At 40.9% G+C, this 14035-nt stretch overlaps 1 long non-coding RNA gene across 3 annotated transcripts in view; it reads left to right on the top strand.

Annotated features, from left to right (window-relative positions):
- The window catches only part of LOC101948431 (uncharacterized), a 159719-nt gene that overhangs the window by 42061 nt on the left and 103623 nt on the right, over positions 1 to 14035 (top strand). Inside the window, exon 1 of one of the 3 annotated variants that reach the window (XR_010588828.1) lies at positions 3622 to 13939. The exons of the other annotated variants lie outside the window; for them this stretch is intronic. This is a non-coding gene — a long non-coding RNA (uncharacterized LOC101948431). Of the gene's footprint in view, positions 1 to 3621; positions 13940 to 14035 lie in introns of those variants that run through there. 3 annotated transcript variants of the gene reach the window in all.

Raw genomic sequence — 14035 nt, 5'->3', positions numbered from 1 at the left:
CTTTTTCTGGAGTTCTGAAAGCAGCGCTATGCTTGTGAATTATAAGCCTGGCTGCTGCTTTGGAAATCAGAATTCTTGTTCAAAAGTGAAAATGCTTTTTTGATAGAAAAGCCTAGGAATACCGAATTCTGTGTTTGCATCCATTTCAGTAACTCACAATTGGAGTCCGTTCCCTTCCAGCTGCTCAAACCATGACAATAGTAATTATCCTCCTTCAGACTACCTCTGCCATGATGCTTACAAAACACTCAACAATGGCTAAGCAGCTGGCATGCTATGACCACTGCTTATTTTAATGATGAGTATCCGCTGTCTGTTGCCTATGCTCCCTCTCTGTTTGTTGCATTCTACTGTTGTCTCATTACTGTAAGCTCTTTGGGGCAAGGACTGTCTTTTTGTTGTGGGTCCACAGTGCCTAGCCAATAGGGTCACAACCTCTGATGCAAGCCGCTATGATATAGCTACAGCTGGAAAGGTGGATGGAGACTAATCTAAACACTAACCTAAATGAAACATTCAGTGGAATGGTCTCTGTTGTAGCTTGTAAAGAACCCACTCTCTTTGCTCACTTGATTCATTTGAAGAGTTACTTTATTTCTCTTGTCATTTTTATTATGGTCCAATTAAAGTCACTGTAATTAAAGCACATTTGGTTTAGTAGATTTCAGAAGCAAGATCAATCTGCATAAGAAATGGCATGGAGGGGCTCTGATATGGCCCACTCCAACCTTTTGTGGCTGAGGTTTAGAAGCCACGATTTAGCATTTGAAAGGGTCTGGGGGAAAAGTTGAAAAAATGTCTGGAGTTGTTTACAGTGCAACAGGGAAGTTTGTGTGTGCACGCGCATGCCCGCATGTGCTTTTCAGTAGTGCATTGCTTGCATTACTTTATTTACAACATATAAATCAATTAACTAATCCTAGTTACTCCCTGCTTTGTGTGGTAACTATTAATTGCTCTAAACACAGACTCAAGTGGGTGGAGGAACTGGCCCATAGACTTTACAGTTGGATACTCAAAACTGAGAGAACAAAAATCATTTGCCACTTAGAATATTTTGGCCTAAGTCAGTGGTTCTCCACTAGGGATACGCATACACTTGTGGGTATGCAGAGGCCTTCCAGGGGGTACATCAACTCATCTAGATATTTGCCTAATTATACAACAAGCTACATAAAAAGCATTAGCGATGTCAGTACAAACTAAAATTTCATACAGACAATGACTTGTTTATACTTTTCTATATATTATACACTGAAATGTAAGTACAATATTCATATTCCAATTGATTTATTTTATAATTAGAGGATAATAAATGAGAAAAGAAGCTATTTTTCAGTAACAGTGTGCTGTGACACCTTTGTATTTATGTCTGATTTTGTAAGCAAGTAGTTTTTAAGTGAGATGAAACTTAGGGTACACAAGACAAATTAGACTCTTGAAAGGGGTACAGTAATCTGGAAAGGTTGAGAGCCACTGGCCTAAGTGACCTACCCACAGTGAGTGAGGGACAAAGCCTAGAACAGAACCCTTGAATTCTGGTTTCCAGCTGAAAAAAAACAAGCTTGTCTCTCCCTGTTTATATCTCTTCCTTTGTAGATCATTCCTGAGAATGTTGACTTCAGTTATGTTCTGTTTTTCTTCAGCTATATATAATATGTATTAATCCTGTCATTCCTTTTGGAATCAGCATATTGATGAAGCAACAGCAACCCCTTTTTGATTCGGCATAACCTAACTCATTTGACAAAATGAGTTCATTTTATAAGCATTTACAGAGGAGCAATCTTTTCTTCTGATCCCACTATTTACAGCACTCACTGCCTTCTGTACAATTTATTTGTAAGGTAACATCATGATGAATCACAGATTGATTCTTCTGTGTAAAATACCATAACATTTATATGCCCTAATAAAATAAAAAATTGCATTTATGAGTTTTCAAAATATATACTCTCCCTAAATTGCTGGATGAAATGAGCTGAATAGCTGATAGATCTGCTCTCTTGTGGTCTAGTTGCTTTCTGTTGCATAACTGTTCCTGAGACAGACTATATAGTACTTGAGATCGCTAGCAGTGGAGTCACATCAGCACATCCAACTTGGCAGTATGATGTTACCCTGTCCCTTACAATGAGTCACTGTCATTCTAAGAGCAAACCGTGCCAAAAATTTAAGATGGACTATGGCCTTTGCTTCACTGCTAAAAAAAAAAAGGTGCATGCTTTACCTCGTGGTAACTAACACTCATGAGCTTTAGTTTTACCTTGAGACAAACTTGCTAAGGTCAGCCCCAGAAGAAGTTTTAAGGCTGTTTATGCACAATAAAGTTAAAGTGCCTGCTCAGGATAGCTGATGCATATTGGTTACCCGAAGGTAAAAGTGCACCGGTTTAGCAGTGAAGATAAGTTCTTGTTTGCCAAATATCTCACTCCATGGTGAAAGCTATAATAAGTTAGATAGTTATGGCAAGTAAATGACACTCAGTAGTATAAATATAGTTAGAAGAGGCAGAAACTACAGTATTATTAACAGAAGGTATATTGACTAAAGCAAAAGCAGCTTTATGGGAGGGGGATTATAGCTGAGTTTCTCCTTAAATAAGAAAGGCAGTGATTTCTAATCCCATCAAGCGCTAAGAGGCTGCCCTTGTGCACATCTTTGCACAACAATATGGCTAAATCATAGGCATGCAGTAATGTGCTGTAGGGTGAGGGAAATACTATACCTTGGGGGCAGAGGCAGACTTTAAGGGAAGTGTACTCAGCAGCAGCACTTACTGCATCTTTTTTGGAAAGGTGTCATATGTGCTTTCCCAAGCACCAGAATCCAGGGACACATGCAGAAATGGCTTTCGGCACACACCCCATCCCAGCTTCTGCCTAGCACTGAACACATCCAATCTCCCTCGTAGTGCTCGGAGCACTATGGCAGGTTTAATGAGAAAGAGCAAGCCCTTTTCCCTGTAGCAGAGTTGGGAGAAGTCACAAGCTACAGACTGAGAAACTGATTGCATGGTACAGCAGAGGTTCTGGGGTCAGGTTCTGATCTCTGGCGCACCATTTAAGGCAGGAGTAGTTCCACTGACAAGAGTGACCTACTGTCGAATCTGTAAGTGAAATCAGAACCAGGCAGTCAGCCTGGCAAAAGCGTCCAGGAAGGCTGGGAACTAGTGACTTAGGCATTGCAATACTGAGCATCTCAGCACCTAAACTTTTAGGCACCTAGAAACTCATAGGAACAACCCTCCGATCCACAAAGCCTGAGTTATGTGCCTAGGCTCCCTATACAATGAATGGGGAGAAATAGGTGTCTTAGAATGCGATCCACAAAACCCAGCACTCTAGGACGGGAGCCACCTAAACTAATCAATGGGAGATGCTGACGAGAGGGATGTGTGCTAAGCCCTGCCCCTCCCATGGAGATAGGGGCCTACCTGGGGGCTGTAGGGAAGTGCCTATGCCTCCTGAATGGTCCATGAATGGGAACCAGCAGCCTAGAGTCAGGTTTAGGCTCTTGTGGGAATGAGTTAGGCACCCACCATGTGCCACACAAAAATGGCCAGAGGAGGAGAAGGTGGAGCCCCTCCTATAACTTTGGTTGGGATGTAGAAGACCCTGGTTCAGTCCCCCTGTCTACCAGAGGCACAGAAGGGAGAGCCCTGTTCAAATCTCATCTCAGGACAGTGCTGTAACCCCTGAGCTATGGTATAGTCTGATAATCTTCTGTTGAAGTATTTATCCGCAGTGGAATAGACATTAGCTGGGGGGGGGAGAGGAGACTCTAGTCCAGTGGTTTGGGCACCCAACTGGGAGGTGGGAGACACTGGGAGCAGACCCTCTGCTCCAATCACACTTTCATTATTTATCCAGAGTGCAACAGCTTCCAATGGAGAGTTTGAGGGAGGTTCCCCCCCCCATCAGAATATCCCATAGCTCAGGTGAGTGTTCTAAGGTGGGTGGGTGGTGACAGCAACACTACCTGTTGCTGCCTCTGCCAGGTTTTAAATGGGGTCTGCTCCAGTAGATGTGCTCAGAGGCCACCTGCCAGAGCAGGTCCACATGCAACTTAGACTAATGCTTATCTTCCCCCATTGTGAATTGTTTTGGGGCGTAGGTAAGAAATAGGCATCAGGACACATAGAGGGAGAGAGCTGCGCACGTGCCCAGAGATAGAAACGCAGGTGCCTACTGCCGCTGAACCCAGTTTTGTGGATCACAGTGGAGCCAAAACTGGGATGTAAGCACCTATGTAACTTTGTGGTTATGATGTAATACCTTGCAACAAGACATGCAATTGCTTCCAGAGTTTTGAATAGAAATGAAAAGAAAATACTTTTAAAAAGAGATGAATCTGTGATTATTAACAATTCTACTAAATACAACTTGGTCCTTCTTGGTTCTTTCATTTGCTAGTGCTTTAATAAAGGTGGTGCTAGGTCATCTTATCTTTTAGCATTAAAATAGCTTTTAAGTTAGTTGTTTGGAAGATACACAGGGTGTGGGGGAAGAGCAGCTGTAAAATTAACACAGATCCTTTGAAATGGAAATTGCCTAATAAAAAATTATCCATGATAACAGAGGATTTGAAGAAAGTGAGAATACATCAAGGCAGTGCTTTTTGAAATGCTGATGCATATGGGCATCCTCTGAAATAGATTTTCATTACTACAGCACGTCAACACATCTTGTGTTCACTTAGCCTACTTTCCAATGCTATTATATGTGTATTCAAATGGTTAATTTCATGGTGTGTGAGACAGGGTTTGACTAACTGCTGTGGCACCTCCTGCTGGCAGTCCTGGGAATTAGCTTAGTTCACCAGTGCGCCCTCATCTGGTGACATCTCACCCCCATCACATCTACTCCAGGAAGCATGTTGTCCCAAAGAACACAGCATCCTCTTCAGGACACAACCCTCCAGCTGTGTTACACTCAGTTCTGCCCCCTTCTGGGGGAGCGGAACAGCAGTCCATTGTCTAGCCACTTCCTTAGTGGTGATTGGCGGGGAGACGCAGGCCCACCCACTACTCTGGGTCCCAGCCCAGGGACCCTGTAGATGGCAGCCATGTACTGCATCCCCTCCAACCCCTCAGTCTACTTCCTGGGCCACTTCCCCACAGCCCCAGCACTTTCTCTGCCCTTGTCTCAGGGCCTCAGCATGCCAGTCATCAGCCAGGAGCTCACTCTCGCTTCCCTGAGCCTGCCCAGCAGGGCTAGCTGCCCTTCTGCCGTCAGGGTAGCTAGTTTTCCTCAAGCTCCAAGGAGTGACTGAGCTGCTCTCCCCTGCGGCTCTTCTTATATGGGCCTGCCCGGCCCTGATTGGCTGCTCCTCGTAGCCCTCTCCAATTGACTGTCTCCTGCGCAGCCTCCCTAGGGTCCTCTCCAATTGGCTGCCTGTTGCTCAGCCTCCCTAGGGTTCCATTAACCCTTTATGGTTAATGGGCTAGTGTGGGCTGACGCCCCATCACAATGTGAATCAACAATCTTCATGAATCCCTTTTAGGATTAGTAAGCTATCCTTTTGCTGACACAGCAGGTGCCCTATACAGTCAACAAGAGGGGTCTCTTGCTTCCAGTTGTATCTGAATATTAGAAATTATAAGCAGCAATATATGTGATTGCCAAAGTGCCTATAAACTTTCTCAAGGATCAGATTATTCTGGGATTTCAAGGTTTCAGATGCTTATGAATCAATCACTTACTGCACATTTCAGAGCAGGGATGGGTATTTAGTGGAATTTTCCCCCTGTAAATAATTGCTTTCACTCATGCCACTATCAGGCATTGATTTTCATATCACCGCAGTGTTTTTCTTCTTTGTATAATAGGTTACAATGGGCTTCATTTCTATTCAGAACAAGTGTCTGCCAACCATAATTAACAAAGTGACAAGTTAGCAAGAGGAATGCATTGGGCTTAGACAGTTAAATAAGCCAAGCATGTTTGGGGTTTTTACCCCACATACTTCTCACCATTGCGCTATCAGATGGCAGCTATTTCTTGGGGATTATTCTCTAAGTTTTGTCTAAATGAGGATAATTTGCACTGCTGTAACTACATGACTAGTTGCACAAGTGCAGAACCCCTGATACAGACACACAGCACTGGTACAAAATGGAGCTTGTGCTGGTGGGTCTTACACCTCATCCCAGTATATTTTGCTCACACTGTAGAAATGCAATAAAAAGGGGGTTTCTTGCAGGGAAAAATGGTCCAGTGGTTACGGCACTAACCTGGTACTTAGGAGATCAAGGTTCACTTCCCTGCTCTGTCACAGATTTCCTATGTAACCCTGGGCAAGTCACTTAGCCTCATTTTACAGATGGGAAACGGAGGCACAGAGAAGCTAACAGTACTTCCCTACCTCACAGTGGTCCTAATGCATTAAAAGATTGTGAAGTGTTCCATTACCATAGTAACGAGGGTTAAAGTAGTACTTAGGATAAGGAATAGCAACATTAATAATTTCTGTATATGGATCACATGAGTAAGAGCTGAGGCTTGAGAGTGTGTGGGACAACCCCCACTTGCTAAAAATCTTTCATGATTTCTATGAAAAACTAGAAGAGTGCTTCAAAACCCACAGACTGTTTGCCCAGGGCCGAGCACAAAGGGGCCTGACCTCAAGATGCTACTGTTATAAAAATAAATCAATGGAAAGACTTCTTAGAATTGGTCATAAAACAGAATGTCCATTTCCAAATTTGTTTTTGTTCCAAGTTGGAGAAGCTGAAATTATTGGCACAACAGGAATCGCAGATTTAAAAACCAAAATGTTTAGTTTTGAGAGGGTCAAAATATTTCAGTAATGTCAAAATTATATAAAAATAATATTTATAACCATTTAAATGAATATACTATAAAGGAAAAATGGAATTGATAAAGTAGAAATGAAATATTGTGTCATTATCAAAATGGAACGAGAGAGTCAAAAGAATTCATTTAGCCTTTTTCCTGTTGAAAACGGACATGTTGCTCGCCATGCACAGGAAATACTCCACAGACAGTTTCAATAACTGGGCAAGTTTGCTCATGCAGGCAGCCAGACTCTCTACCCATCTGGATCCAGGCTCTTGGCCCTGCTTCAGCCCCTTCAGGCTACTGACAAGCCAACTCAACCAGTCTCCTGAGTGGGATGGGGGCCTGAGAGTACCACTGTCCTGCAGCAATTGCCCGCTGTTAGCACAGCCATTGGGATCCATAGGCACCTTGGCACAAAACTTAGAGCAGCTCCAAAACTGAAATCCACACAGACCCAGGTTTGGAGAGCTACAAGAAGTGACAAAGCCACATTCTTTCCATTCTTATCTGGTCTTGTATTAGACACAGCTCAGCTAGATCAGAGAATGTGGTCCCTGGTGTTTATTCACATATTTAGACTTTTACTTTTGTAATGCCTAGGTCTATGTGCTTATTACAGCAAAACTCACCAGTATCCCCAGTCACAAGCACACTAGGACTTTCAAGCCACAATCCCACCTCTAAATCAAAAGTCTATGTTAAAAAAATGTGGGTGGTATGTGGGGGTGTTTGATTTGCAGCATCCCTAGAAGACTAACAAATCCAAGCTCCTGCAAGCATATTGCTATAGCAAATTCCAGAATGAAAGGATAGCAGCCTCCTCCCTTAGAAAAAGAGGGGGTCCCATTTGAGAAACATTGTCAATTACAAGTGCAACAAATTGCCCAAGAGAGAGACTGTCTCACTGGTAATAATCTGGCAAAATAGCTACCCTGCCATCAGTTCACAATCTAGCTCTACAGTTACATAATTTCTTCAGGCAGTATAAAATATAAGGCCAGACCCTTAGCTGTTGTAACTGAGTGTAGATCCTGTGTGATCTTAGCGATTTACACCAGTTGTTGTTCTGGACCTCTGTGTGTGGGAAATGACAAAATAAAAGTTTGTGTGGTAAATACTCTAAACAACAACAAGAAAAGATAGTTTAAATGCTTTACACTCTGGAATACAAATGCTGCTGGAATGCAGATAATACAGTACAAGTAATTCATAATACAACTAAACATGGATCACTTTTGAAAACAGTTTAAAAGACTGTGAAAGATCTGTAATCTGATCTCAAACAAAGCATTTAAAGAAAAATCTCAGATCTGACAAAAATTGTTTGCGTCCTGCACCACTGAAGTTGTAACAATATACAACCTCTGATATTGAATCAGTGATTTTTGGCTTATTTTGTTTTGTTCAGTTGAATTATATCTTTCGTTTTTTAAAAAGAGTTTAATTCAGAATTGATTTTGACTAACACTGTCTTTTTTTACATCCAGACTTTTAGATCCCATCACACGACAAAATGCAAGGCCATTTCATTACAATATTAAAGTGCTCCTTTTTTGCCAATTCCTTCCTAGTGAAAAAGCAACTTGCTTTTCAGATTGAAAAGTAATGACACACTAGTGTAGCTCTGTAGCATTTCAAAGGGGCATGTTCCCACATAACATCAGCACACTGTTGCTAAATTAATGTAGAATCAAGTCTCTAATTACCACAATCAGTCCTAACCAGTAAAAAGCAGGAGCAGAAGAGGAAAGAGGGAGGCCATGCTGGAAGCTAAGGGACTGCTGCAATCTGCCTCTAAGAGAACATCTCACATTAATAACTAGGACTGTGCAGAGAATGTAAATTTTGTTTTGTGAAGGATTTTAAAGATTTCAAAAATTTGACTTCATTCAAAATTGGAATTCATCCCAAAAATGTAAAAATTCTCCACAAAGTAAAATTCTGAAAAAACTGCTTTGTTTTGATTTCCACTTTTGAAAAAAATTATTATATTATAACATAATAAAATAAAATAAAAATTTTATAAAATAAAATAAAACAAAAAAAAGTCAGCATGAAAACCATTTCAAAAACATCAAAACAGGACATGTCGAGAGTGTCAGAACTTTTTCCCCAGTTTTCTTCTGAAACAAAATTCCGAAGACTTCGACTCCATTTCACAAAGCATTTGGATATTGAGAGAACTACATATTCTAACAGAATGTGTTTCCATCAAAGTTTCTCCTACTAGCTCCATGTATAATGCTTTCCTGTATTACCAATAGTTATATTGTACTTTACATTTTCAAAGCACTGAACAGTCATGAACTACTAAATCCTTACCGCCCTATAAAGAACATAAGGAACACACATGGGATTTTGCCATTTTATAATTTAATTTTAAAAGACAAAGGGTTCCGTTGTGGCTTTGCCATAAGCCTAGAGTAAAGGGCAGCATCATAATATGCAGACCAAGGACTTGCATGTAACTCATGGAGTCTCCATCTGGTCACCGGTTCCCTTCTTCTTACAGGTAGGAGGCAGTCTACAGCAGCCTTCTATGTTGGCTGGAGCATGGGATGGGGGGCAAAGCCAAGACTCCACTTATTCCTCTCCCTGATCATGTGGAATGAAATATAGTAGCCTTAAAGAGCTGTTCTCCCTTGTCCCCATATTGCCATCAGCAATATGAACTTCCATTCATGCACAAGTAGCCAGAGCCATGGTTGTGCCCAAAATATATTCAGTTACACTGCATAGAAAGTCATTCTTTAAAGTTAAAAATAGAGTGTACTGATTCATTTTGAGTAGGCACTTGTGTACCGCCCTCCTTGGTCACCTGTCCAAAGCTTGAAAATGGCCTACAGATATAAATATTTTTTTCTAAACTGAAGAATAAATGTTGGTTCTGTATTTACATGTTCTCTCAACTGCTGCTTGTGTGTTTCCTTTTGAAATATTTCCCCCCCAGAATAACAGAGATGTGCCTGAGCTGTACAAGTTGGATCCAGATCCAGATTTTAAACACCACAGGGTTTGTGGATGTCTAGATCCAAGATTTTGGTTTGCTACAGGGATGGGGGGTCAGTTACAAATTTTGTATCTAGTTCTGGGTTCAAGTGCATTGGTGTTTGGATTTGGGGACTTGGTTCTCAGCTTAATAAAAGTATCTTTTGGTAGAGATGTTAAAAATGTGTAATTGGTTAAAAGGATAAAGCATCTCTGAAGAAACCATTGACTTCAACAGGCTTTTGGTTCTGGCCCTAGAGCTTGACTAAAAGGTTGAACATGGGAATAGAGAAGTAAACTCTCTTCAGCCACTCTCTTCTGTGGTCTTAACTCTCTCCTCCATATTTTCAATGTATTATTTCCAGGCCTTCCTACTTCACTTTTGGGTCACCTGTCTCCCTCTGTATAAACTGGTAATACTGGAAATAATAAGGCCAACTTTAACAAGAGAAACCCTAGTTAGAAAAGGACAACTCATTAATAAAATTCACAACAAAGGCTGTCCTACAACATGCACAATGGAATGATTCAAGAATGTACCCAAGGTAGATTCCCTGCAGCTTCCACTGAACTTCGATTTCCTTTTATACTGCATTTTGACAGACCCTTCCTATTCTTTCACAGCATTTTTGTTGTAGTTCCTTTGTTAATTAGGCTGGTTTTTTTTTAAATACACACATTACCTTTAATGTATTCCATTCACCAGATTGTGATGCAAAAAGGGAGCAACTGAGCTGGTCAGAAAATGTGGGGAAAAGTCAGCATTTTTCAAAAATTTTCATTTCTGGTTTTTGGTTAAAAATTTCAATTCAACCCTTACCCCTCATGGATAGTGAGCAAGGAGACTTGAGGTCCACTACTGTTGAGAATTAACTCTTTCCTATGTGAATGCAACATGAGTGGCGTTCAGGGTGGACAAGTCTTTTCTCACATTGGAAGCAGAGGAAAAGTCAAAAGAAGTGATTTCCAGTCTTATCCTTACAGCAAATGTACAGTGATCAAAATAAGCAAATGCAAACACATTGAGTGAAATCCTGTTCTCACTGAAGCCAATGGACATTTTGCAATTGACTTCAGTGGGACCTGGATTTAATCCACTGGCTTTTTTCAATTTATGTTTGATCCATATAGACAAGCTATCACGCCTAGCAATGATTAATAAAATTCCACTATACACAAATATATCAAACAGAAAATATTACACCATATATTTTAGTTCCTTATTGTAGTCTTACAAAAAAAAAAAAAAAAAGAGTTTCTGCTGTTTTCTTTGCTCCTATGGAGTAATTTTCTTTTACTCTAATCTGGAAATCTCTTTCAAATATTCATTTCAATATGTAAAGAAATAATACAATCTTTTTCTCCTTTACTGCTCAACCTTGCCAATGACAGTTCCCCCTCTTCTTACCATCTACTGTAATGTGTTCATTTATTAATATTATTGTAATGATAAGAAAACCAATTAACAATTCTATGACAAAAGAATGAAAGGACTTTGGATGTGATATTGTTCATAATAGCAGTTCCTCTTTAATTAAATAGATTTCATTTGTACAGCTAAATTACTCTACACGCACAGAGCCCCATTGAAGTCAGTGTGGTTCTATGCAGATGCAGAACGCTCTGTGCAGATAACTTGCAGGATTGGGGCCCTAATTTGAGAATCATATTCCACATTCCTTTACTTCCCAGACCTACTCCACTCTCCCCCACTCTCCTCTTGGATTTTGGAGCCATGTCCTTCTCCTTATCTCCTTACCTCAAAGGCCCCTCTCAACTCTGAGACTTTTCTGTATTTAAATAGATTTTTTTATTTTAGGCTCCTCTCCCAAACCTCTTTTTTTCCCCTTCAACTGCGTCACCCTTCTCCTCCCCTGGCGTCACTTCCTTCACTGCTTCTCTTTTCACTAGCTACTCACCACATTTCTGTCATGCTCAATTAGGACTCAGTCCTGCAAGTTACTGAGCACTCTGATCCAATCCAGAAAGTCTCTTGAATACTTGCTTAATTTTAAACACATGAATAATCTCACTGAAGTCAGTGTTCTTAAAGTTAATCATGTGTTTCAATACCTTGCTAGATCAGACCATAGTACTCAACATCTTGGAGGCTCAAGCCCTTCTTGCTCTGATCCCACAAGCACAGTTTTGTTACTGGATTCCAGATTTACTTGAATGAGTTCTTCCATCCCTAATTAATGTAATAGGAAGCTGGATCTTGCCTTTAAAACACCTTAAGTGACCCATTTAGGGCATTTCAGATTAGTAACTAAAAACAACTCTTATAATGGACTCTTGGGGTGGTTAATTAGTAGGGTGGATGCCATCACAGACATTTTTCCAAGCATCCTCAAATGTGCACCATGCAAATGAAACCAAGCAGAGTTACTGTTATGTTATGACTTTCAAATAATACACTCCAATGTTCCACCCTATCATGGTGTGTTTGGATAACAGCTTTTCACAAATCAACATCCATTGAGTAATCATTTTTCTCTGTCTCTCATTTCCATACAGTTTAATGACTGAGCAATTTTTTTCTTTCTACCAACATCGAAAATATAATCAAAGTCTTCATTAAGCCATGCTATTGTGTAAGAGATTAATTTTCCTTGCCTCCAATATATTTTTTGGTTCAATGAAAAATAGATTAGCTGATTCATATTTTAGGCAGTTTGATTTAAGATTAAATTACTGCAGTAATAATTATTCAAGATATGCCAAAATGTTCAGAACAAATTAGGCAGTTACCCTTGATGTGGCAAAACAGGCAGTCTTATCCCTCTGTAAGTGATTTTAATAAGAGAAATGATGTCTCTATAACTAAACTGTTGAAATCTCTAAAAGGAATACATTCTTTAATAAATGGTCACTATGAAGAAGTCAGGATTTTCCAATAGTTTCCACCAAATGGTATTTGCACTAGCAATTCCTTGCTATTTGCAAATACTGATTTTTTTAAAATTAGCTCATTGCCATAGTCATCAGGGCTACTATTTTAATTTATGTCTGATTATAAATGCAAAGGCATCATAGCTCACCCTGTGGGGAAAAAAGCACAAAGGATGAAACTTTTCAACAGGTCCATTAAAAAAAAAGTAAGTATGAACTTAAATTTGAAATCAAAGGAGTTACCATGCAGATACAGTTTCTCCTTGTCATTTTACACTAAATAGAGGAAATATTAACATAATCAAAACTAGTTTAAAACGTCACGTTGTAAGCCTCACACTTTGACTTGCACCACCGCTGGTGGGCTGTCCCCACAGCATCATAGACCCTAAGCAGTAGTCCAGATCATCTGAAGCTCCACTAGCAATTCTCTTCAGCAGTGGTTCTCAAGGCGGCCAGCACATCCCTCAGCCCCTGCCACTTCTCGCAGCCCCCCATTGGCCTGGAGCGGCGAACCGCTGCCAGTGGGAGCCACAATCGGCCGAACCTGCGGACACGGCAGGTAAACAAACCGGCCCAGCCCGCCAGGGGCTTTCCCTGAGCAAACGGCGGACCGGCTTTGAGAACCACTGCTCTACAGCATAGGGATAGATGCAACAAGAGCAAAGACTGCTGTTGCTGTGATGTGGCAATAGCTGCCATGGAATCACTGTTCTATGGCCTTAGAGGATTTCCCTCTCTGAACAGGGAGATTTTGGCAAACCAGTAAAGTGCCTGAAACCACTATGGCTTATTGTTAAAAGCAACCTAGTCAGCAGGTTGTAAAGTGGCCATGCAGCTTGACCCAGGAGGAGGGGAGGGGGGGGGGTTGGGGTGCCACAGAAAGGGCAGCTTGACCCCGTGTCCTTCCTGATAAGAGTTGTGTTGTAGTTGCTGATACATGCATTTTAAAAGAGCAGGATGTGCTCCAGGAATGTCTATTGGGGTCTCAAGGCTGAAAACTCTGGAAAAACACCTGGTTAATCAATAATCAAAAGGAACCTCTTGCTTGACCATTGAAACTGCTTACTTAACAAGTTTTCTTTAAGGGACATGTCATTCTATTTCTAATGTATAAATAAGGGGGAAAAGTTTGAGATAGTTGGACTCTTTTTGGACTTGCCCTCTGGATACATCGTGCGGTCCCCACCAGCAGACAGAAGATTTGGCCACTGGAAGCCTGCTGCTGTGTCACTCGAGAGCCACACTCACGTTTGGTAATTATCAAGGGTTGGGGGTGTTTTACTAACTTGTTGCGGACGTGTGTAAGTGCTTGAGACTAGGTAAAGTTTAGCTTTAAGTGAAAGCACTCT

Source organism: Chrysemys picta, chromosome 6 (assembly GCF_011386835.1).
Source record: "Chrysemys picta bellii isolate R12L10 chromosome 6, ASM1138683v2, whole genome shotgun sequence".
NCBI lineage: Eukaryota > Metazoa > Chordata > Testudines > Emydidae > Chrysemys > Chrysemys picta.
The sequence above is the reverse complement of the archived record's forward strand: the minus strand, read 5'-3'. Positions and strand labels throughout refer to the sequence as shown.